Below are 26,776 nucleotides of genomic sequence, written 5' to 3'. Positions count from 1 at the left end.
GAGATGCTCCAGGGGATGTCTTATTTCATCCCAAGCCACTTAAAAAGCCAGTTAGTCTTAGAAAACTCTAAGCCTATAATCTAATGCCTGAATAACAACATTTGCTATTAAGTCACTGTAAAGAGAACATGTATGTATATGTGTGTATATTTACAAATATATACACATAAAGTGTTTGACTTGTTTAACCTACATCTATATGTATATATAATAACACATGCATGCACACACCCTGCCCTCCCATAAAATAATATGACTAAGTTAGGAGTGGGCCTACCATCGCAGCCTGGAAATAGAGATGATTTAAAAGTTGTCATTAATATCTTTCAGAAAAAAGCACTTAATGGCAGAATGGTAGAATGTCCCATTCTATCATTGGGGGTGGGGGGTGGGGAAATCTGTTTTCTTCTCATTTCACAGTAATTTTTTTCTTTTTTTTTACCCCCAAATCAAATGCATTTGTTTTACATAACCTTTTGGAAAGATTTATGGTTGATACCAAATTTAAAGTATTTCAAAGGTAGCAATTTTTTTAGCTTAATTTGTGGGATTAAAATAAAAACACCTCAACAGTTAGAGAAAAGGTCAGAGTGATAAAAAAGAAAACCAACTTATAAAATGGAAAATTTTATTTCCTTATCTGGGAAACAAAGTTCCCTCTTCCCCTGTCATTCAGCTCCCCGGGATAAATGCATTCTGGTAGAGTCCCAACAGTTAAAATACACTTCCTGCCGGACTGGGTTGTTTTTATTGCATCAGAGTGACCTGCTGCAGCAACGAGTGGGGTCAAGCAATGGAGACCCTGATACAGTCTCCAGCAAGAGGATTTAATTTACATCTTCTGTGGATATCACACACTCTTGCACTGCAGAAGTGAATTCTGGCTCTGCTTCCTGCAAAGGTTTCCAGCCAAACCATTTTGTGTTGGTTTGGTACAAGTGGGCAATTGTTGTGAGTTTCCCGTCTTGGAAAGAATCTGAAGATGTGGATCCTCTTTCATCAAACAGCTCAGTTTTGTCCGTAGAAAATATGCTGGAAAGCAGTTTTGTCCTTGCCACAGAGTGGGCACTCCAAAACACCACTTTTCACCTTAACCCTTCTGTACTTCAGTCTCTGAAGATATAAGACCAAGAAAACCCTCTCAGCACAGAAAGGCATAAATGTTTGTGTTGCCTTCAGGCGTTAAAGTGATGGGCATTGAGGAAATGCCCATGTGGAAATGAATCACACTGTCTTGGGGAAAAATGGTGCTAACATGCAAAAATTTGTCCTCAGGGTCATGCATCACATGGGGAAGAAAGTAAAATCCAGAGGAGCTTTTGACTATGGGAGCTCTGTCCAAGCTCTGCACAGATTAAGGCCTTAGAGGAAGAGAAATAAGTAAGTGTGTATTTGCATTTCTTTTGCAGAGTGGATGTGTGCAGAATAGCAGCTTTAATCCTGGAACTTCCAAAGTGTTGGACGCTTGACTTGGAGATCTGAGTTAGAGTTGTTTGATGTACTTTTGTTTGTTTGTTTGGTTTTGTTTACATCTCTTTACACAGACACATGAGATAGGAGGCATATATTTACATTATGGTTTTATGAAGTTGTAGCTGCATGTTTTTCTAATTTACTGTGAAACAAACACTTTTCACATCCTGTGCAGTCTTTTTGGGGAACCTCATTTGCACTTCATTTGGGGCAGCTGCAGGTTAGACTTAATTTCTCTCTTTCTGCTATACTGACAACTCTTTCCCGTTTTCATATATTTCCATCTTCTGGTTTAAGTGACCTTTCCCATTCACCCTTAAAATTCCTCCCAACTGAAAACTAGTCCTGCCTCCAGGCCTGTAACCCTGGGTGAGGAAGGCAAAAAAAAAAGGACATTCCTGCAGGTCCTCGGTGTGTGGATAATAAATAGAGCACAAGAGGTGAACATGTAAATCAGAAATCACTCCATTAGCTTGTTAAGCATTTTGGAGTGACACTAGGTACATTAGGAACTGTCAGCCACAATGGAGAGACCCTGGCCATTTGATATTCATGAGATGAAGAAGGTTTAAGAAGTGAAAAGGAAGGGGGAGGAAGGGATGTGGGCTTTCTAATGTAAACACCATTATCATTTGAAAATCAATTAGCTCCTTGCACTGAGGGAATGATGAGACTTAAGGCCCTTTTCTGAACGGCTATTGTGAGCCTGGGTTATTTACTTTAATTAAGAGGAGACAGAGTGGATTATTGTCTCAAACTAAGGAGTTGGGAAGAGTCAGAAAATTACAATCTACCTCACTGCACAACAAAGCCAAAGTAAGAGACAGTCTCCAAACCCAACAAAGTCAGAAAGAAATTAGCCTTTAATCTGGATTCGTCCTACATAAGGAGCAATCAAAAGGAAGCAAGATTTGGAGCCTTCTTGCTAAGAACTGGGCATGATATTGCAGTGGCTGTCACTGCCAGAACTTTTGTGAAGCTTTATGTTGTGACTAGAAGGGGCTTTTACCCCTGAAAGGGCTGGAGTTTGAGAGCAAAGATTTGCTTTGGCCTAAAATCTCACACACTGAAGTGTCAGGTGTGGGGCAGCATCTCCTCCTGCCCCCTCCAACATGATGACAGGATAATGCATTGCTTTAGAAAGAAATAGGTGTAATTGTTGATGCAAAGATGTCTCTCCTGGACAAAGATGTTTCTATTTTTTTGCCCTTATTTAATTCAAACAGCTTGAATTAAAAAATCAGAGGGAAAAAAAAAAGGATAAGGAGGAAAAAAAATGGAAAAAGAATTTGACAAGTGACTAATCCACAATATTGTCTAATTTGGCATATGGAGAAACACCTCCCCGAGGTTTCTAATACTGAGATGTTTCAGCTCTGCTTTGCATTGCCCACTCTCACTCTGTGTACTCTAAATATGTATTAAGTCAGTCAGGCATGGCAGCTGCTGAAGAAGTTGCCACAGCTTACAGGGTAAATAATGATCATTTTTTAAATCACCTAAATGCATATCTACCCCAAAGACCTTGGCAGTGGCTTATGGGAATGCTGATTTGCATTTTAAAAATTCACTCGAATGTGTTTGTAATTTCTCTGTCTCCTGCTGATTGCTGCATGCTTCAGTTTTAAGTCTGGGGCCCAATTCTGCTCTCAGTGAGGAGTGGATGAAAATGAAGTGTCATCACTGGCATCAACAACATGAAGTAAAACTGAGGAACCAGTCTGCTCAAAGAGCTTTGCAAGGAATGCAATTTGGAGTCAAGAGGTTTTGTTGGTTTTGCAACTTTAAAAGTAAGTCCTCAATAACTAAGAAGCAGCTTTAATTTTGGTCGTTATATAGTAGAGAAAGGCCAAAATCCGACTTTTATGTGGAAGTAAGACAGAGGCAAATCTGGTATGAATGATCCCAGTCAGGCTCTACTACACCTCTAGAAAACATCTTCCCAATGCCAGTCTTTGGGGACTACATATGCCTTTTCTTGACCCATGGAAGGAGAAATAGTGTGTTTTTCTGAATTCTTGACACACTTTCAAGGTTATTGACTCCAAACCCTTGGTAAAACTGGGGCCATCCTCTGTGTTTTATCATTGGAGACATTTTGGCCTACAGAAAACCCAGAACACATGGCTCAAGAAATAAATGGATGAGAAGGCTTTTCAGAAGGCCCTGGGGAACAAAACACTCATTACTTGAGTTAGCACAAAGAAAAGGTGTCTCTTATATATAGATGGTTGGAGTTATCCCAGGCATTCAGAGCTCCTTTCCACCATGGACTTTGTCTCTCCTTTGCAGCTGGATTCCTTCTTTCTTGTTTGGTTCCGCAATTAAACTGAATCCTTTTCTTATGTCCATTCCTTCATGGACAGCCTATGTCTCTCATGGGCAGGTGTCTACCCGTGCTCTTGTTGAAATGGCTGTCCTGGCTTTGCAGTCCAGTGAAGAAGCCAATAGGAGTTTTTGCTTTTGCCTTTCTCCCCTGGGGAATGTCCATTCTTCCCCATAGCAAGCATGAGGTGCATAGACCTCTGGGTGAGGTTGCATTAGCATGCTCATAGGGTGGGTTTTTTTATGACCCAGCAATATCTGTGATCTCAGTTATTCCCCTTTATTTGTGGATTTTCAGTTGCCTGTCCGTTCACTAGTGAAAAGGAAATTGACTTTGTGAATGACAGGGCTAAGCAACGCTCATCTCTTTCTACCCTTAGTGCCCCCACATGCCAAGGTGCCATCATTGGATGTTATGAGGGAGTGGAAATAAATGCATAAACACAGAGGTGAGAACTAGAGGCAAGATAAGAAATGAGATGTATGGAGAAGCAAAACTCCTAACAGCCATGAACCAGGCCTAGAAGCTATTGGAGATGAAGGGCTGGACCCAGTGGCGCAAAGATAACAGCTGCCTTCCTCAGATGATGTATCACCATGAAAAGGCTGAACATAGTGTTACTGGCATCACATCCTGGAGGAGCTGTGGAGGTGCAACATAAGACAGATGCTCAGTTGTTGCTCTCTCCCCCTCTGGCAGGGTACAACTTTTAATACTTTGCCACAATGGGCACAGATAATGCATTAATTCCAGTGTTAACTCCGTGCTTGTTGGATTAAAATGAATTCTTTATGTATACATTGTCTGGTTATTGTAATATTATTTTATGATCTTGAATATACTTAATTGTATTAGAAATGGTGCACTGGAACCTTTTTTCCCCTCACCATTATTAATACAAAAATAAATAAAAAGAGGATTTTCTTCCCTCCCAGGAATAAACCAAATCCTCAACAGGAATGTAGGGTCAACAGACCCACAGGGCTGAGCTGCTGGCTGTAGATAGCATATGTGTGTGTGCAGAGAGGACTACACACAACTGTGCCATCTATATTTGCATTCCTACAGCTGTCCATTATTTGTATCTACTATACAGTGGAAAGAACACAAATGTATGCAACTGAGACACAGTAATGCAGGAATATGAAAGGACCAATCCATCAGTTCAAGTGTGTTTGGGTTTAAAGAGAGGGGGTCGTACTGATAAATTCACTGATTTATTCTCACTAACTCTCCCTGTATGCTGAGGCAGGGCCTGACCTGCTGAAGCTGCTGGAGATGACAGTGATTTATATCAGCTGCAAGATCTGGCCTGGAGCTTTTAATTGTATGTCAAGAGCATGCAGCACTTTATGACTTTTTTTGGATGGAGTTTTCCAAATCAAAATCTGAAGGAAAGGCAAATTCATTAAGAAGGTGAGCACATGCTTCGCTGTGCTTTATGTTTAGGGATTCCTATTATGTTTTTCAAGGTCTTGTTCAGTTTTAACCATCCAGCTGTTAAGAGTCACAGAATCACAGAATTTCCTAGATTGAAAAAGACCTTTAAGATCATGAAATCTAGTCATTAGCCTAACACTAACGAGTCCTTGACTAAACCATTTCTCTAGGCACCACATCTACATGACTCTCAAATACCTCTAGGGATGCTGACTCCTCCAGCTCCAAGGGCAAGATATTTTAATGCCTGATAACACTTTCAGTGGAGAAACTCTTCCTAATATCCAAGCTAAACTTCCCTTAGTGCAACATGAAGTCATTTGTCCTTGTCCTGTCACTTGTTATTTTGGTGAACAGACTGACTTCCACCTCTCTACAACATCTTTTCAAGCAGTTAGGGTTATGAGCTACAGCCTTGAATAGCAACCTCATTCCAGAAGAATCAAAAATTCCCTAAATATGGGTTGGGTGGAACTGAGTGCAGTAAGGAGATAGCAGAAACGTTGTTGATTGTCCTCTCATATTCTTGTAGTCAAGCTATAGAGATGTCTTGATAGTTTTTAGACCTGCATGGTGCAGCATCTTCTTGCACATTCTGGTGTTTTTACATGGCAGAATACTGGAAGGTCCAACCAAAGAGCCAGAATAAATTGACCATAGACTTTTTTGTTTGTTTGTTTATGCTGCTATCTTTTTATTATAAGCTTAAAAATATAGAGATGTGAAACATGGTGTCCCCAGGAGTGCAGCCCAAGATGAGGGTAAAGGGTGAAGGTGGAAGAGAACAACACAGCAGCAAGGTGGATGGTGCACAGGGCAGAGTCCTAGGGGCTGAGTTCCTGGCTGTGTTGGGGACCTGAGAAAATTCCCTTCTTGTGTCTGTTTTCTGTCTATCTTTTGTGAACTTATTGTAAACTCACTGGGGAGGCTGTAGAGGCTCTTTCAGGGGCCATGAAGAGAGTTAACCCTATTTACTAGTATAAGCAGGTAAAAGTAATGGGAATGAGATGTGGGGGAAGGTATGGTCTGAGGGAGGAAGGTGATGATGGGCTGGTTCCCAGATAACAGATTTCAAAGATTTCCGTCTCAGGAATATGAGGAGAACTCAGACAAGAGTCACTTGCCATATAAAGGAAATGTTTCCCTGAGGGGTCCAGTTGCCTAATTTACAGGAGGGTAGAATTGTTTTCTTTTGGGTGGAGTTTGCCCCAGACTGTCATTATTATTGGAAAATAAAGCCTAAACTGTTCTGGCCAATATGAAGGTCACTGGCAAGAATCATCATCAACCTACAGTATATCTTGTCTAGGTGTAGCACTATATGTGATGGTGCTGAACATCCACAGATCTTTGTATTGTCATGATTTAATAATAATTTAATAATAATCAATACTGCTTATTGCATGTTCAGCTTACTCCTAGATGACTTAATTATTAGACAACTTGTGAAATGTATCCACTGATATAAAGTCAATGAAATTACAACAGCAAAGAACTTGACTCCTTATGCCTGGACAAAGGCAGATCTTATCAGTAAATTATTCAGTACAGGTTTAATTCCATGCCATGGGCTCTACAAGCAAGAAGTTCTTATAAAGTTTTATTCATAGCAAACTATTCAATTATCTTGGTCTCCTTAATGTTCCATATCCCTTTTTCCAACGGGGAACCAGAGTGGCCACCTGGGGAACAAACCTTGGTCTTGCATATTTTCTTTTCCAAGCCCCCAGCAGAGCTAGTTAGTGAGTATCCTCCAGGATGTGCCAGGATCGCTCTTTGTAATCTCTGTTTCTGCTACCCAAAAGCAGTGTCTTGCCATTATCTGTGAACATGCCTCCCTTCTGCTTCTGTGGTTCTTTCACCCCCTTCTGAGTGGGACTGCATCTGAGAAGGAAGCTCCTGGGACTCAAGTTCACTCCTGGCAGAGCATAGCTGAAGAAAGGATCAAACACAGACAAGGATGAACTTACACTATTTGTCTCTGATGCAAATATTCACAGGAGGTCCCTTCAAGGATGGGCTCATCTCACTTCAGCCTGTGAGTGGAGTTACAAGAACAGGGGTTACAAGAACAACTGGACTGTGATGGTGATAGGAACTGGCAGGTTGCCTTTTGCTCGGGTCCTTTGACACTTGCTGGACCAGTTCCAGAGACAATTCTTACTCAGTTTCCAGCTCAGAGAACTCATCCACAGACTAAGGGGAGGTATGTTCATCTAGTTGTTGCTTTGCTAGTGGAAGAGTCTGTTGCTGTCATTGACCTCGCTGAAAGTCTTTGTGTTGGTGGGACCTGTAAGCATTCCCTAACTGGCAGACCTTGAGACCAGCTGAACTAAAAAGCTTCTTGTGGAAAAAGTTGAAAGTGACTGGGTTTGTTCCATCTGATGTGGGCTGGGGTCTGTTCACACTGGCATTTGACCTGTCAAACTGGTGAGAGATGGATGAATAACATCTTGCCCCAGAAATGTATGAAGCTGCTCGAGGCAGAGTGTTGGCTAGAGGGAGGCATATGATTAAGCATGATATTGAGGCTGAATAGAAGTGATGGATCCAGCTGTTGGTTGCACAGAAGCACTGAAGAAAGAGGGAATTCTCTGTAAGAGTTCCTTTGAGGATTATTGTTCCTTGGTGGTAAGGCTGCAGGACATCTCAGTGAAAGACTGGCCTCTCTGCAGAGACCTTGTGCCTCTGCAGTGACGGCTTTCCCAGAGCTGATGCCCATTTTCCCCCAATAGTTTCCTTTCAGAGCAGGATGTTGGCCTGAAAGGTTGCCTGGCAGCCAAGTGCCCTTGGTCCTTCCCAGGTCATGGGACCATAGGGTGATTTGGGTTGGAAGGGACCTCAGGAGGGCTCTATCCAACCTTCTGCTCTACACAAGTTCAGCTATGGGATCAGAACAGCTTGCGTAGAACTGCATATAGGCTGCTGGATATTTGTCTGCATTATGCAGGAATTGCTGCTCCTCTGTATTGGCTTTTGACACCTTGGGTGGCCAGATCCAGAGTGGGCTGATCATCAAACCAAGTTCCCCCAACTTCATGTTATTTCTCCTGAAGCAGGATTTGTTTTGTCTTCTCCACCTCATCCCTTCCTCCAAACCCCCCAAACCCCACTTTCTCTTTCTCTTACTCTCTTTGTATATGATCAGAATAAGAACTTAGTAAAATTGATATTTTCTATTGGAATGAAATCTCCAGTATACTTGAGGCTTGGTGATGGTCATTTGTCTGTTCAAGATGTGGGAAAGATGATTGTGTATGCTCAGGCTCAGATACCAAAGAACAACTACTGACTTAACCACTGATTTGCCCTAAAATGTAGAGGAAAGTAATTTCAACTGAAGAATTCCTTGCTGAGGGATTTTACAGATACTAAAAGTTTATTTGGATTCAGAGTCTGGTAGGATTAATTCATGGAGGAAAGCCCATGGAAGTCTGTCACAACAGACTGCTGTTTGTGCTGTTTGTTTCATTTTTCTTACACTTTATTAATTGCAATGGATTGTCACAGATGGGACACAGGGCAGGTGGGATATTGTTACCTTCTCTTGTTAGTTTTTATCTTGGTATGTCTGGGGAATTGCTGTATGCCATCAGACCTCAGTTCCTATTTGCTCATGCACATCATGGTTGTCTCTGAAACATGGGTTTGAACTTGTTTCATATGAAGATGACTGTGCTGGGTGACTGGTGCATCTCTGATATGGTGCATATGCTGATATGCACGGCTGAATTGTGGGCACATGCAAGCCCAGAAACTCAGAATCACCACTATGTCCACACTGCCTTTATCTCTGTAGACAGTGCTCAAAGACTCTATTTCCTTTAACAGAGTGAGGATAATTTGTTTTGTTGCCCCACAGATCTCAATATCATTAATATTCTGTTGACCTTGGATCACTGACTTTGGATCAGGAAATGCCCATGTGTGATTGTAATGAAAGTCTTAGGAGTTTATTCAGGTTGGGTTCACACAGAAGCATCTTTCATGCCATACCACAGAGTTCCTCCTCTTTCTTGACTGACTACTTGTGTGCTTTCTCCCTCCTCTCCTATTTCCCTTCAGGGAAGCCTTTAAATAAAACCTTTCCCAGACTGTCATTTGCCTCTAGAGCACTGTTGGAAACCTGCAGTGACATTGTTCAAACAGCAACTGGGTCACCTGTATCACTCACTGGCACCTTTGGTCTTAGTCTGCTTGCACTGATCCAGGGAGAGAAGAAATCGAACAAATGGAAGCACATGCCATACCGGGGAGCCTGGCTTGAGATCCACAGGATTAGGTCTTTCAGCAGTGTTATGTGTAACCTTGACATGCAATCAGCAAAGCAAAATATTCATTATTGCCTGTCAGCTGAAGACAATTTCAATTATTCCGGCATTTCAATGGATGAAGAAGCCCTTTAGGCTGGCTCATGAGATTAGACTTAAAGGCTCTGTAAATTAAGAAAGTTGCAATCACTGTATTATCTGTCAGGCAGCTGTGGAATACACTACAACAGGGAGGGGAAGGAAGGCAGGAAAAAAAAGAGACAAATTGCTATATTCAGGTTGTGGTTTTGATATATCAATTTACAGCTTTAACATATGCATTTGTGAAATAATGGTTTTGCATTCCTTAAATCATCTTTAACAGCATCAGTGTGAAGTTTCCAACTCCTATAGCTTGAAAGGTCAGTTTTTATTTTGCCTTGCACTTTCTGTGAACAACTACTTTTGGTTAGAGGAGGAAAAAAATTAAGCATTGCCGGAAGAATAAATCTTTCTGAAAGTTATTCAAATATTATAATGTATGGCTGCTGATCATGAAATTCCATTAGAAGAAGCATTTGTAATGTCCCCCAGGTTAATTTTTGTAATATGATCTCAGCCACCTTTTGCTAGATATGCACGGATGTGGTAATTATGACCATACATGGCCTTTACTGCTCCTGTTTGACGTGTTAAGGAGAGTAATTTATATCATCATATCTTGCATTTCTAGAGCTTTTATCTCTGAGTTTCCCAAACTGTTTCAACATCCTTACAAACAGCAATGAAGAACCTGTTTGCTTCCCCCAGTTATATGACTCCTCCAGGTCATAAATGCCATAAATAAGGGCTGAAAAATGGATACATTTCAGGCACTATTAATGAAGAACAAGTACAGTTTAGTAGTAGAGTGTGCTTATTCTCATGGGCTAGAATTTTGAGCTATGCCCCTCAGGAGCTCTACATAGAAAAGAAAGATTTGCCTCAGGCAGGGAGCTGATGAGTTGTCACCTGGAGTAGTTGGTGAAAAACAGTGGTTGAATTGTGGCAAAGAGGACTTCAACAGAGGTGATGAGTGGGAAGTTCTCACTGAATGCTGAGCCATCATTTTAATTATTGCTATCATCCCAGATAGCCAGGCTGAGGAAGTGCATTTACCATAGAGCTCCCTACACCCATACTATTTAGATACAAAAATGATTGCAGCCCAATGAGATTATACACTTTTAAGTTGCCTTTGGTAATGTCACTCTGCATTTTAAGGGTGACTACTCTTCACCCTCAACCAGGCTAAGAAGTCTTGCATGGCCTGTATCGTGCAAAAATGTCAAGGAGACACTGCATAATCTGAATTTATGAGGGAAGTTGAAGGTACGTTCTTCTTTGGTGTAGATGAGATTCACATATCCTAAGAGACTCCATTTCTTGCTACTAGAGTTTACTCTCTGGTACACCTGACTCAAGAAGGTGAGTGGTTTTCTCTACAAACAGTATTATGACTGCTCCATAGAGGCAGGTAAATCCTGAATGTTTAGTTTTTCAGGCACTTTTATTCCTGTTCTTTTTTGAAACTATGAACTGGAAGCAGGAGTTCATCTTTCTCTCATATATCTTGCTTGAGTCCAGACCCAGGACTAATTCCTGCACAGGATTTAACTTATATTTACATGTTTACAACATAGAGGGAAACATCTTAGGTTCCCACTATAGTCACAAGGAAGAAAGACATAGTCCAGGAATCCATACTGCTTTATCTGAAATTGGTCAACTCACTTCAGGCAGAGTAATCAAGATTTAGAAGCTCCTGTTTCTCCACAGTAGCTGTAAAAGAATTCTTGACTATTAGCTCATATAAAAATGTTTGAAGCTAGGTGAGATAAATACCACCCATTTCCTTGCCTGCAGAATGATTAGAGCCTTCAGCAAAGATCTTGGGTCTTGCCTTGGATGTGTAGAGTAGAAATTACATTGTTGGTAGATCTCGTCTGGAACCACTAGAAATGATCACAAAAGCAATAACCAGGATAACAACAGGAACAACAACCATAGATCTAAGGAGCCATGAAATATAAGATTCCCACTACCATAATCCTTAATAACTTTCACTTATCAACCTAATTTTAATCTCATCAACTTTTATGCAGACTTCATTCACTTCTGTGAAGGTATTTTCAAATGACAGCAATATAAATATGACTTTGATCTGTAGATCATGTGTAACCAAGATTGACATCTGCTGGGTTTTACTTCCAGGTTGTGACCTGTTTCTAGATTAATAATGTGATCTGAATAACATCTAGGAAGTTAGACTTTGAATGTTGGAATACAAATGTCCAAATTTCCAAGCATAGCTACTGATTCTCAAAGTCTGTGTTTCTCAATGGCTTGAATTTAGATGACTTCATGAACTTGATTTCTGAGTGCTGAGTGCCCCCTTTCTGAAATCCAGGCTCTGATAAAAAAATCTTAGGTTGGCAACACAGAGTCAGACACCCCAAGACTCTCAGAAGTCTTGGTCAAGGATCACTTAATGCACCTAAGACATCCCATTGAAGTCTTACTTACTGCACACTTTTTTTCCCTTCCTTTATTTTTTTTTTTTTCAATTGAGATTTCAACATATCTGTGAACACCAGATAATTTTGGAAGTTGAGACCCAGTATGTTTTGCTGATGATTCTTTTGAAATATTCAGCATTGCCTGTGTTGTTTCTTCCCACCCTGCCCCCCCTCCCAGATTTGGCTAGCAAAGCTGTAAACACATCCTTAAAAAAAATAAAAACCTCACTAGCAATTTACCCCTCAGTTACGCATCTTGCTGCTTTGGAGAACATTTAGCTAAAATTAGATGACAGCTTTATACCCTTAGAACCAGTGTTATGTTTTTCCTTCATTTCTGATCTACATAATTCAAAACAAGGAAATGTTAGCAGGTAAAACTGCAGGGTAAAACCTTTGGCTGCTAGAAATATTTGCATTTATTAGGCTAACAACTGTAAAGCAGATATGCACATCTTTAGACTTCCTCATTCTTGCCTTATTAAAAAAGATCTTTGAAATTCAAAAGCTTCCATGTAAATCTTGTGGAAGGTTTTTTTCCTACCCCTGATGCAGATGATTGTACTTGGGTGGTTTAAAAAACCCCAGAACCTGGAACCAAGCACCTCAATACATCACTGCTGCTTAAAATCCAGGCCTGGTCTGAATCTAAAATTTGACAATGGCTGAATTGAGGGTCCCCATCATCTCCCTCAGACTCATGGATCTTCGTTTTTTCACAGTACACAAGATTGTTAGAGAAAACTGGCTTATCTTGGTCCACTACCTGAAAGGAGGTTGTAATGAGGTTGGGGTCAGTCTCTACTCCCAAGTGACAAGCAGTAAGACAAGAGGAAATGTCATCAACTTGTGCCAGAGTAGGTTTAATTTGGATATTACAAAATATTTATTCCCTGAAAGGGTTGTCAAGCCCTGAAACAGGCTGCCCAGGGATGTAGTGGAGTTCACCATTGTTGGAGAGATTTAAGAGCTGTAGATGCGGTGCTTAGGAACATGGTTTAATGATGCCTAGCACTATTGAGTTGATGGTTGGACCTGATATGCCTAAAATCTCATCCAACCAAAACAATTCCATGGTTTTATGGTTTGCTTGGAGGTATGTAAGTGTTGCCCACTGCTCTTTTTCCAGCTCTGTGAGGTTGTGTGTTTCACAAACAGTGTTTGGCCTGCAGATCCCCTCCACCTGATGTAGGAGGCATTTACTACTAGGGTACAGACCACCTCATCCACCCCTGCATGCACTGGGAAGGACATTTTCCCAGGTGCAGGCTACCATGGTTGCTCTTGTGATCTGGTGACATCCATTGCTTTGGGAGACAGGACATCTGCTTCAGCACATATTTGCAACATACCATGACAACTTCTTCAGAAGGGTGCCCATTAGAAAGTTTTGTAGACTACCAGATCTGCAAAGGTGACTTATCTATGGCTATTTCATCATATGAGGAGCTCAGATACATAAGCATGTCAGTGATGAAAACCAGTTTACTTTTTATTAGCTGTGGAACTAGGGCAAATGCCGGCTCAGACTTCAACACAAAAAGAACGACATTTTCATGTCTTCATTGAGATTTTTCCATGTTGTGTACATCTATATCACAAAAGATCATTGCAAATGCTTAATCAGTAATGTTAACTAATAAAGTTTCCCTTGTGGCCTTTCCAAAAAGGTATCAATCGATAGCACAGAATTAAACAAAACACAAAGAATGCTTCCCCTCCTATTTACAGAAGAAAATGACTCACAAGGGACATTTTCTTGTCTTTTCACAATATGAGGGTAATGCCCTTCATAGCAAACAACTGAAGTTTGAGCCTGGACTTTTATAGACCTTGTGTTGATATATTTTCTCATGGGAAATGCCGGACTAGTCCAGACAAGCATCTGTGATTTCTAAGTGGACTCAGGAAAGGCTGAGGAATTTCAAAAGGACACCCTAACTGAGTTTTAATGCTTCATGAGATAACACCAAGTGGCAGTTTTCAAATGATTTGTTAAAAATTATTCTTACTTTGAAGACAGAGAGCTCATTCCAGAATTTGACAATAGATGAGCAGCTAACTTTACTAATCCAACTTAGGGCTTCTTTTTCCCTACTTCTTTCTTTTACTTGGATTGGTTTTACTGAACCAGCTAAATTGCAGGAGCTTACTTCAATATGGCTAATGCTTTAAAGCAGTGTTTGAATTTTATACTAATTAGGGCCAATCTACTGTAATTTTTTTTTTTTAATATATGAAGACTAGTGCCCATAGTAACTCACTGAAATTCAAAATAAGAGCAAGATAAAACAATTAAAGTGGAGGAGTATTTGATTAAGTAGCTCATTGATTTATAGTGGAGTAAATGGAAATTGATGGGAAATTAATGTAACAATATTTTGTGTTTATTAACAGACTCTTTTGGCTCTTTGTGCTTTTGTGATTAAAAACCAAAATAGTTTAGGGATAGTAATTCTGGAATTTATTACTCTTGTTTTCTGCTTTTTTTTTTAATTATTATTATTTTTTCTCCTTTTTTCTGCTTCTTGTGGTAAAATATTAAGGCCCCACTGAAAACTCATATGGAGTAAATATATTGCTAACCAACCAGTGGCTGTTTGACATCATTTAAACAGCATTAATCCTGACAGATACACAGGGTGAGAAAACAGACAGAGTTTTGTTTTGGTGACAGGGATTAAACCTCTCCTCAGGGAGGCTTCCACACTGAAGCAGAAGCTCGTTGGGAGGGAGTCTCATCCACTGGAGGCATCAGTGATTGCTGTGGCCAGAGGCTGGGAAAACCCATCATGCAGCAGGGAGAAAAAGGCAATGAGTCCACTTTATAAGGCACCATCAGAATGGGGAGCATCTCCAAAATTGCTGAATCTGTCATCAGACTGCAGATGTCATGCGGTGATCACGTCTGCTAGCAGGGATGGGGAGAGGAAGGGGGTTATTCCCCCTCTCTCCACTCCCTGAATGATGCTTTCCACTCTTTTAGAAGTATATTTGCCCTCTCATGATGCCAAAACAGCAGGGGTATTTTCCAGGCCTCTCCATGCTTGCAATGGAGAGCAGGAAAGAGAAAAGCTCCAAAGTAAAAAAAATTAATTCAGTGACATGTTATGAAATTCAAGATAAAACACATGATTGCTCCAAGAGCTAGCTCCTAACAAAAGTTTGTAATGAAAATTTCTGCCTTTTTATTCAACACCATGCTTTGCTTTGCCATCTCATCTAGCGGTAGTCTTATATGAGATTGGTTTGGTTCAATTAGTCCGAATGTTTTTTCTCATTTTGTATACCTATATGAATCTTTATTTTTTCCCCCACCACATCTGTAGCTTATATAAATGTAAAGGAACACTTCTCCTATGAAGAAAGGTTGAGAGTATTGGAGTTGTTCTGCCTAGAGAAGACAAGGCTCTGGGGAGACTTCATTGCGAACTTAAAATAATTAAAGAGCAAGATAGGGACAGTCTTTTTTGCAGGGGCTGTTGTGACAGGACAAGGGGTGATAGCTTTAAACAAAGAGAGGGCAGAATTAGACTTGATAGAAGGAAGAATTTTTTTACCATGAGGGTGATGAAACACTGGTACAGGTTGCCCAGAGAGGTGGTAGATGCCCCAACCCATTTAAGGTCAGGTTGTTTGGGACCTTGAACAACATGATCTGATTGAAAATGCTCAGTGCAGAGGGGCTGGAGTAGATGAGCCTGAAAGGTTCCTTCCAATCCCAAATTTTGTGTAATTCTATGAAAAGCAGATGTTAAGAGACTTGCCAGAGGACACAGAAAATCAGTGGCAGAATGAGTATGACAGCCACAGAGAGGTGAACACAGATCTGCAAACCATAGGTAAATGCATCCCCTTTATAGATACTCAAGATATGTTTGCCTCAGGCTTCCTTGTAGCTGTTTCATGTGGCTCAAAAAAACTTGGAGCAGAGGTGAAAAATCAGATTCAGTCTCCTGTAAATGTTTGAAAAAGGGAGGGTTTAACCGATCACTGAAACACAGGAACTTTTTTCACTCTCAGACTCACAATGATGCTGCATAGACTCCTGTGAAGGATGATTCCTAAAGGATAACAAGTTCAGGGATAGTATCCTGCAGCTTATTACACTTGCGAGGTAAAAATAGGCCCAGAGGAAAAAAGATAAATAATCTACCTGATTAATGAACATAAGTCTGTGAGAGGGTTTTAGCAGTTTGTTTAAAGATACTCTTTCCAAGAAAGGAGGTGGTAAAAGAAGAAACCTAAGGCAAAGTTATTCTCCTGAACCAGATAGAGCAGCCAATGAAATCAGCTCATTTTTTTCCCTCAGCTTTCATTCCGCTGCCAAGCATCCTCACCATGGAGTTGGGAGAGTCATGGGCCATCTGTTCAGCTTTTCAGAGACTTGCTTTTCAATAGCACAGCAGCCCCCCCCCCTCTTTTTTTTTTTTTTTTTTTTTTTTTTTGTGCAATTTCTTCCCAGAGTTACCTTTTTGCAGGGACATCTGCTTGAAGGTCAGCTCAAATAAAAGTATTGTCTCTCAAAAGATAGGCTAACCCATGCCAGGAGTGGGGCTGAGTAGAGAGACACAGAGGGAAGACACATTTTTCACTCATTTGATTTGGTTTGTACCCGACCAGTCCCCTCCCTTTTTTCCTCAGGGCATGTTTCAGAGCTTTGACATCCAAAGGAACTTTAATGTACCCCTTACTTTCACTACTGCTCACCCCAGGGGTTCAGAAATCACAAGCCAAGCTCTTCAAAATTACAAGGTTGGGTTGAAAGCCATGAAACTGCTGTAAAAATTAATTTTCAAGGATCTATCTCTTTGTCTTCTGTCTTGAGAGACTTACATTTGCATCTTGCTCATTTCAGGATTTCTCTGCAGCAAAAGAAGGTTAAAACATGCATACTTTTTTTTAGTAAGGTGTGAGATAGTCCTATAGGAAGGAGAGACAAAACCTCATGGGAAATACTGTTACTACAAGTCAGGGTTTGCTCAGCATGGGGAAAGAAATTACTGTAGGGCCCAGTCTTGGAAGATGCTGAGGATACCCTGCTTCCCACAGAATGAGAATCTTCATTCACAATGTTCTTCAAGCAGGAGAGGATTTGATCTAGAAGTTGAAATAACCCAAAATCTGCAGTTCCCATGCTTTGCCAGCCAAAATAGGACTGATTTTAAGTCATAGCTACCTGGAAAATTGCTCATCATTCCTGCAGAGAGACAGGTACCTCAACAGAGTGTTTCCAGCATTGTTAGACATCAGCAGTGGCAGCTGGTGGCTTGTTGCCATCTCCAAGTGTTTGTTTCCTTCCAACAATCACAGAGGAAACTTTGAAAACTACTGAAATTTAGACTTTTACCTTAGTGTAGCTAAAATTAAGTGTCTCTAGTCTAATGCAGTGGAGTCAACATGGGTGTAGTGTTCTCTCAGGATACAATGACTGTCTGGTCCTTGTGGCTCTGTGTCTATGATGATCTTTCATTAAAAAATCATGGGTGCTAGTGGCAGATGTTTCCTGGGAACTGGGGAAACAGCAGCTTTCAGTAGGGTTGTTGGCAACCATTGGATGCAAAGTGTGGAGAAATGCAGTAACAGCAGGGACTTGTTCAGGTCAGAAATTATTTTTTTTTATTAACGAGGCTAAACAAGAACTTATGGATCTATCATGATAACCATAATGCTGCCTACAAAAGCAAGCACACACATGTATACCCCTCACTACACATGTTTATGTAGTTGAAATAAAAAATTATGGTATTATATTACATTACACTCAATACACACATTCACAAACAAAATAGTTCAGCCATACTAACGTGTCTTTGGTTTAGGACGAACAGAATATTGAAACTTGCTGCACTGGGGGAATGGTAATTCCCTTCTGTAGTCATGGTTGGGAAAAGATTACTATGCTGGTAACAAGTTTCCAGCCCTCAGGTCCACAGCCAAGGCATGAGGGGATCTGGAAGCTGGGGTGGAATTATTGCTACCCAGCTGAGGAAAAGGGATATGTGGAGGCGAGCTTTCAGAGCAGCCTTGAAATACTTAATCCTGCACAAGCAGCTGGAGAGCAATGGTGGTTATCATTGATGGAGTTTACCTAGGGGGCCCTACAGCATGAATTGAACTTCAATGAGGAGGAAGGCTGGGACTTTTAGGAGTGGAGAGGTAGCCACTAGGGCAGCTGAAGCAGGAATAAGAAATCCTGTGTCAGAGGGCAGCCAGATAAAACTGTTGAATCTGATGAGCAGATGTGAAGTGCTGCTTTGGTGGTTGCGGTGTTTGTGCACTGAATTTGGCACCACTCTGAGCCCATTGCTGAGGTCTGACTCATCCATGCTGTTTCAGCAAATGGACAAATATGTCTTGAAGTCCAAATGTCTCTGCAGAAGGAAAAGATGAGGTGATGGTGGTGAGGAAAAGCTCAAGAGCACAACCAATGGAGACACAGACCAGGATGTTCCACAGCTCCCACCTTGAGATCAGCTCTTCCTAAGCATAGTATTGAACAACACCTGGACTAAGTATTACTGCTTCAGACCAAAAGGCAAAGGTCAGTGGGTTTTTTTAGGGCCTCTCAGTTTTCCACATCTCATAATCACAGTTTATCTTGGCTCACAAAGGATGGACTATAAACCAAGCAAGGACAACTGCTTGCAGCAGCAACAGGTACATGGTGTGCCTTGGAGAGTTATGCCGGCTGAGCTGGTGGCTTGGCATCACATGGCTGTGCTGTCTCAAGGTTCTTCAGAGCCTGAAGCAGTGAGGAGCAAGGCTGGAAGTTATCTGGATGGGAGGCCAGTGGTGAATAAGAACTAGTTGCTGAATCTGTCAGGGACCTTTTGGCCTGTAAGACACTATCTATCAGAAAACAGATGTTGTATTCACTTATTGTGCAGATGCTCTACAGATAACTCTGCTTTCTTCCAACCTCATTGGCAGGTTAAAATAAACTGAAATCCTGAAGCTCAGCTCTAGAATAGATGTACCTATGGTCTGGTCATCTTGCTACGATAATACAGGAATAGCAGGTAAAAATTTCCCCTGATAGCACAGTTTAAGTCAGTGTTGACCCAGTGCCCTGGAGAAGCTTTCCTTCTGAAATCCTCACTGGTTTTACTGGGTGAGGCTTCTGCTTTCCAGCTGTCCTGGGTTAACACCAGCCCTGCCTCTCTGCAAACCTAGTTGTGTACGTGACACCTGCCAGTGCAGATCCTGTTGTTTGTGTGCACAACTGACAGCGGGCTTGTGTTAAAGAGGTCTGGGTTTTGTAAATTTTGTGTTGCTAGTAAGGTGATTTTGCTTCAAGTGCTAAGGGACCCCCGACTCTTCCTTGAGAGATAGAGTAATTTATTTTTTCCCAAGACCTGTTCTGAACTACTGCTCTACAGCAGCACTGCACACTATATCTCAAAAACTCAGTATTAAATGCATTATTTTTCCAGCTTGGTGATTGTAGAGAAGAAAGTTAGAAGGTGGAAAGACAGAAAGAAAGAAGAAAAAGAGCAGATAATAGAGGAAGGTAGGGAAAGGTGGTTGCAGGCATCAATCTCACTGATAAGAAAGCTTGAGTTTTGCTTGGGGTCATGATGCTTGAACACGGGGAATCCGTGGCCTTTCCACTATTGAATTATAATGTCTCATCTTGACAGTGTTGCAGTCTGCAAACTGCACTGGTGTGACGTGGACAAGTAACAAAGCCAAAAGATGAAAATGTTCTTCTAGTGAACGCTGTCTTGGGAGTGGCCCCATAGGACCTGAATCTCCTCAGACCAATGCTTTCTGTTGGCTTTAAACACTTACTCCCTTTTGCAAACAGCAGCTGTACACAACATAGTTGCCACTTCCAGACCAGATATACCCTCTTTGCCAGATGTCCCTGTTCAGCAAAATAGAGGTCAGGATTTTTTCCCCAAACTATACCCTGATTGTCTTAAGTGGCTGGAAGAAAATTCCATGGTCTCAGTAAAAGGATTGTGGAGTACTACAATTCCCTTAATACTAGAGAGAAAAGGGAATGCGAAAGGAGGAGGGAAAGTAATTCATTGTTTCATGGTGGAGCGATATCCTCAGGAAAAGAATTAGCTCAGGAGTGGCTGTGGATATTCAAAGGACAGGGTAAAGACTATAATGTTCTTTACATGTTATGGGATAACCCTTCTTGAGGGCTGGAGACTGGCATTTTTGACACAGATGTCTCTTTGAATAGGTCCTACCTCAGCACTCTGCACAGTTATCACGCATATTCCTGTTCCTACTGCCTCTCACTCTTCAGTGGAATGATCTCTGGGGAGCCTCTGTCCCCTCTGTATCCTACATGTGTCTCCTGAGCTTCAAATTCCTGACTATTCTGGGATACAAGGGGACAGAAGGCAACAGAAGCAAATAGGGAGCTTTGGGATCTACTCCTCAAAGAATCACAGAATCACAGAATTATTAGGGTTAGAAGGGACCTCAAGGATCATCTAGTTCCAATCCCTCTGCCATGGGCAGGGACACCTCATACTAGACCAGGTTGCTCAGAGCCACATCCAGCCTGGCCTTAAAAACCTCCAGGGATGAGGCTTCTACCACTTCCCTGGGCAAAGCTTCCATGACAATTTCTTCTAACTCTAGAATTTGAACATTTCTCCCATGGATTCTAAAGAAGATCTAGGGACACCAGCCAAGATGATAACCTTCCTCTGGTCACAAGAATCCCATTCCTGAAGTTCCCAATGAAAAATCACTGTTTACTTTGATGCAAGAAATACAATATTCCTGTAGGTGCAGTACTTCTGCTGTGCTTTGAATCGCAGAATCACAGAGTGGTTTGGGTTTGAAGTGACCTCCAAAGGTCAGCCTATGAGTATAGACCAGCAACATAGGCATCTTTGGAGTGCAGTCCCTGTTCCAACATGTATTCTACTTTCCCATGTTTTGATGACTTCAGACTCCCAGTGGGCTCTGACAGATATCTTCCAGGGAATACCTTAGTTACCAGTTTCTCATAGTACAGACAAAAGCCACTGGTGTTGCCTCAGGACATGGTGGCTTGATTGTCCACATGTGTCCCATTTGAATGAACTGTCATGTAAGCTTTATTAGTCTGTGTCTTTTTTGTTTTTTGTTTTTTCCTGGCACCTAATGCAGTCTGTTGTTCAAAACAGCCAGAAAACCCCGTCGTCAAAGAGGTTTTGGAGAGAGAGAGACATGGTCTCTGTGACTTTGCCAAAGGTAGCATGTCCTGAAGGATAGAATAAAAGCTGATAAGTCCATGGCATAGCCCTCCCTCTTCTCTCTGTGCCTAGAATAGTACTGAGTCCCTTCCTCTGAATCGCATTTCCCCTGTCATGGTACACACCCTGGTATGTGTTCTCAACTCACTTTCTTTCCAATAGTACATTTGGGAATTGGATTAGGCCTTCTAGAAACCCCATATGGTGTGTTAGCATCATGCAAGAATATTTCAAAACCAAGTAAGAAAATCACATGAGAATAATTTCATTTTGCAGTCTGACCTACAAAAGACAGCTCCACATGTCAGCAGTGCTATCTTTTGACCAATGAAGTCTCATTGAACAGCTTAAGAGTGTTTGAGCCTAGGGACTACACTGTTTTGCAAGAGTAACCCTTGCAAAAGAGACAAGGAAGATCTCAGTAAGCCTCTGATCTCACAGGGTGATTAGCCACCAGAGGAAAGTCTCTGCTTCTCAAATTCCCTGGGGTGTAGTTCTGGAGCTGGATGCACACTTCTGGCTGGATATCCACTTCTTACAGACACTATCACAACCCTGAAGGATAAATTCTCTTTCCTGGCAAAAGACAGGGAGGAGAGTAGAAAGAGGATCTAAAGGATGATTCCCTCTGGAATTGCATGACTGCCAAAATAGTCCTTTGGGGATTAATGAGCTCAAGGCCAAGACAGAGTTATCGTCTTTCAGGAAGTCTAGGCCAAGCTAGTGGGCAGAGTGGACCAGGTGAGAGAGCTGCAACCATTTCCATGGTGGTATTCAAGATGCAGGCCTGAAAGGATGAGGTTTGTTATGTCCTTTCATTTTTCCTCTGTTTTTCGTTGGTGTTAGCAACCACATTAGAGTTAGCTGAGTTTTCAAATGATGTATCAAGGGGTACCATGGCTGATCTTTAACTTCTACAGAAATCTGCTGGGCTTCATTTGCTCCCATTTTGGGGGCAGGGGGTGGCGGGGTGGGGCAGGAATTCAGACCTCTCACTCACCCAGTGAGCAAAATTTTGTGGGCAAAATTTAGCTCTGAAGTCAACAGCTTCAGAATCACTTCTTTGGCTGTTGGAGTTCATAGAGCACATCTGATTTACACTAATGCAGAGAATCTGGCATCTCACTCCTGCTGGAGTAAATAGCATTAGCATGAGTCTGAATTTGGCCTTTTGACTTTCAAGAACTGGCCACAAAATGAGGGATCTTTGTCAGATTTAAGATTGATGCTGCATGAGTCCAAGCAGGTTTGTCATCTGTTTGCAAAGTGAAAATAAGCCTACAGTTGTTGACAGTAAATGAAGTAATATTTACATAATAGAGTCATACCTGTTTCCTGGTAAAGAGATCAATGCATATTTCTTTTTACAATAACACATCCATGCTGTATATCTTCACAGAGACAATAATATTTGAAGTGAAATATTCACTCAGCTATAGAATTACTTCTATTGTTTTCCATCTGCATTTTGTTCCCTAATTTTTTTATTACTAGTGGCCAACAGTCAAAAATATTCCAGAAGGAGGCAAACCATCCCCTTGTTTCAGGTCCTTTCAAAGATATCTTAGTTATTAAAATTACTGTCACTAAGACTGGTGCTCAGGTTTTGTTCTCAAAACCAGGGCCCCATTGCGCTGGGTGGTGGATGCACTTGTGATATAAAGAATTGTCTGTCCACTAGAGTTTACAGTTGGAAAAAGACACAGCAAGGACACAGCCACCATATGGCAAATTGGGAGCAAAACTGCCACAACGTGTCCTGCACCTTTCTCACCTTCCTCCTAGCTGCTCACTTCTGCATTCACTTTTACAGCCAGGCTAGTTATTGTAGAGTGAGTGGTAGGCAGAGGGGATGAGGTCATCTCTAGCATATTCCATATAATAAAAAAATCTGTGTCATAATGGTTTGAGGGACCATGCTTAGTGGCTTTTTTCCAGTTAACTCTAGCACAAGATATGTTCTACTGTAGCTTCACAACGGACTAAGAATATGGCATGGGTTGGAGGAGTCATTCTCTGGTGTCACTTCTTTATTTCCACAGATTGTCTCTGCCTAGACTTCAAGATGCTGGAGAGCAGATGAGATGATACACGCTTTAGTTTCTCTTAGCTGTCTTTTCCTCTGACTGACAAAAAAGTTTTATCTTTCTTTTCTACCATATGGTTTCTAAATTGCTTTATACAAATTAACAACAATAAATAAATACTGAGGTGCCTCCACTATTAATACACTTGTGTGGCCTGCCTTGTGTAAATACTGAAGATAGCAATCAAGACTTAATAATTATTTCCCCATCTTTCCACCTCCATAGCCCTCTATGAACACAGAGCTTCTAAAGAAAACCCTAAGGAGAATCCTACAGCTGTTTTTTGCCTGCAAGACAATATCAACATAACAAACTCTTAATTCAAGCAAGTTGTCATCTCTCCAGCTGCCCCTGGTGTAGAACAATGCTCTGAGTCAGCTGGATACTGTGTCCATCTCCTGAAGGGCAGCTGTCTTCCTTGATGCCTCTTACTCAGGGTGTCATGGAAACAGTGAACAGCAGAGTCATATCCCTAGCATGGAACAGCAGTGTTGCTTTTCACATCTGTATGGGTTTATTTGCTATATTTGTTTTTAAAACCAAGAATTATTTGACCCAGTGCAAAAAAGTTTTCTGCTGCCTTTGCATATCCAGTCTGGATTGGCACTAGAAGAGGAAGCAAAGGAAGGTTTCTTGGTTGGAACAGAAGTAGGAAAGGAGAATTTCCTGGTAGGTCATGCTGCTCTGGTAGGGGAGTTGGACTAGATGATCTTTTGAGGTCCCTTCCAACCCCTAACATTCTGTGATTCTGTGATGCTGAAGGAGAAAAATGGTTTCCAATTCCTCCCAGTAAACTGGTTCACATGCCTTGAGATGGCAATAAGGGCACAACTGCTGCATTAGCAAGGTCTAACCATTCTGTGACGAACAGTGGGCAAGTTAGCTCAGCAATCTGGGTCGCTAAGATTGGTCCCATAGCCCTACAGGCATCCTATTGATCAATCCAAAGGTGCTGAGGGAATATCTCTCAGACTATATCATTTGCCATCACTTTACTGACAGATTAGTCTACAGACCATGAAGAAAAGGCAATGTGATGAAAGAAGGAATGGCTTCAGGTTTTGTGGATGCTATGCAACCCAGGCTTGAAAGGTGAGCCAGTATCATCTCTCTTTGAGACACCTCTAGCTATTCCTTTCAAAATTTCATGACCCTCTTGTGTTTTGTAGTAGAAAATCTGTCATGCAAATGGGACCTGCAAACCACAGAAGGTTGCATATTTGATGAGACAGAGTTTACTAGGTCATTAAGGAAGTGGAGCATCTTCCTTACAAGGAGAGACTGAGTGAGCTGGGTCTCTTCAGCTTGGAGAGGAGGAGACTAAGAGGTGACCTCATTAATGTTTATAAATATGTAAAAGGTAAGTGCCAAGAGGAAGCCAGGATCTTCTTGGTGATACCCAATGACAGGACAAGGGGCAATGGGTGGAAGTCAAGGCATAGGAAGTTCCATAGAAACATGAGGAATTTTTTTTTTCTTTGCATGGGTGATGGAACACTGGAACAGGCTGCCCAGTGGGGTTGTTGAGTCTCCCTCTCTTTTGATATTCAAGACCCCTTTGGATGTGTCCCTGTGTGATCTGGTATAGGTGCTTGGTGGGGGGGTTGGCCTGGATGATCTTTTGAGGTTCCTTCCAGCCCCTAACATTCTGTGATTCTGTGATCTTGTGATTTCTCAAGTCCTGACCCAGGGATACTGGAGAGAATACCTTCAGATGTCCTAATGTGGCCATTTCATTTTACATTGGGCTGTAAAATTCATAGACTCATAGAATACATCAGGTTGGAATGGACCCTAGAAGGTCATCTTGTCCAACCACTCATGCACTGAGCAGGGACATCTTTAACTAGATCAGGTTGCTCAAGGCCCCATCTAGTCAGACTTTGAGTGTCTCTAGGGATGGAGCCTCCAACACCTCTCTGGGCAACTTGTTACCATATTTTACTACCCTCATTGTAAAGAACTTCCTCCTAATGTCCAACCTAAATCTACCCTTTTTAGTTTAAAACCATGACATTTCATCCGAACACTACAAGCCCTTCTAAACAGTCCTTCTCCAGCTTTCTTGTAGGTCCCCTTCAGATACTGAAATGTTGCTACAAGGTCTCCCTGGCACCTTCTCTTCCATAAAAAATAAGAGACCTTCTTCTGAGTGATGAGAATACTCAGCAGCAGTTCTGATTTTATACTTACATCTCAGCTCTCTACCACTTCCCCTTCTACATCGCTCCCCATGTTTGGCCCCGGGGTATGAAATACACCATATCTAGTCCAAGTCTACACCAATTACCATGCAGCTGAAGGAGTCAGTTAGGAGTTGCCTTCTTTCCTCCTACTTTGCTATGGGATAAATCTCAGAAGCTCTCTTCATCCTCTTTGTTCCTCTGACAGACCCTGTAGGACAAGCTATAAGCAAAACACTAAGGAGGGTGAAAGGCTGAGCCACTTCATCACATGAAGTGTAACACACTTGAGATACTTCCAACGACTGTTTGGCTCTTCAGTGGGTTTGCACAAAGGCTTAATAAATACTTTAGAGGCTGTCTCAGCTCCCAGGTGTTTACAGGGTGGACAGGGAAAAGAAGGATTTTTCTTCCTTTTTTTCATTATGAGAAATGGAATACAGAGAAGTGAAGGGACCTTCCTTAAGCTACATCCCTGTCTAAAACTTTATCCCTCAGCCAGGAAATAAGCATCTGAATATCCTGCATTTATATTGATATATGAAGTACCATTGGATAAGACGTACTTGGTGTGTTTCTACAGCACCTAACACAATAGGGCTTGTATCTGAACAAATACTGATAATACACTGCAAGGAATCCTCAGTGATGATATCGACGTTAATGTGGATTATTTTTCAGCTCTTGACTCTGTTATCTGTGAATGTCTCATCACATTCATTCATCTCAATTTGACTTCAGTTAATTTCTGTTGTGGGGAAGGTTCATTCGTGGATAGGGTTCCCTTTGGGTTTAAGGTATTTAGGAGCTTGCTTCTCATTGCACCTTGGTGAGTTCTGTGTGCTCCCAAGTCATGCTGGATGTTCTTGTCAGCCTCCATGGTGGATCACCCACATCAGATAAATTCTGTATATGATAGAAATGATCTTCCTGCACAGAAGTGTTCCTCTGTTTCATTTTGGTATTGACTTGGTATTATTTTTTAATGGTTCATTTGTTGTGTTGTTAGTCATGATACTAGCAGGGAATAAAGCATGTCAGGTGTCAAGTAGGTGTTTTTTAAGGAAGTATAACTTTCCAGTAATTTCCCTGAGTTTTTCCTATACAGCATCCTTCTTCTGGAGTTCAACCACACTGTTTAAACTCAGTATGCACACAAAGGTTTTAACAGACTGGTCCAAATCATGCTTTATCTTTTTCATTTTTCATTTTATTTTGAGAAGCAGAAAGAGAAGGGAAAGAGACTGCAG

This window comes from Dryobates pubescens, chromosome Z (genome assembly GCF_014839835.1).
Source record: "Dryobates pubescens isolate bDryPub1 chromosome Z, bDryPub1.pri, whole genome shotgun sequence".
Taxonomy (NCBI): Eukaryota; Metazoa; Chordata; class Aves; order Piciformes; family Picidae; genus Dryobates; species Dryobates pubescens.
The sequence above is the reverse complement of the archived record's forward strand: the minus strand, read 5'-3'. Positions refer to the sequence as shown.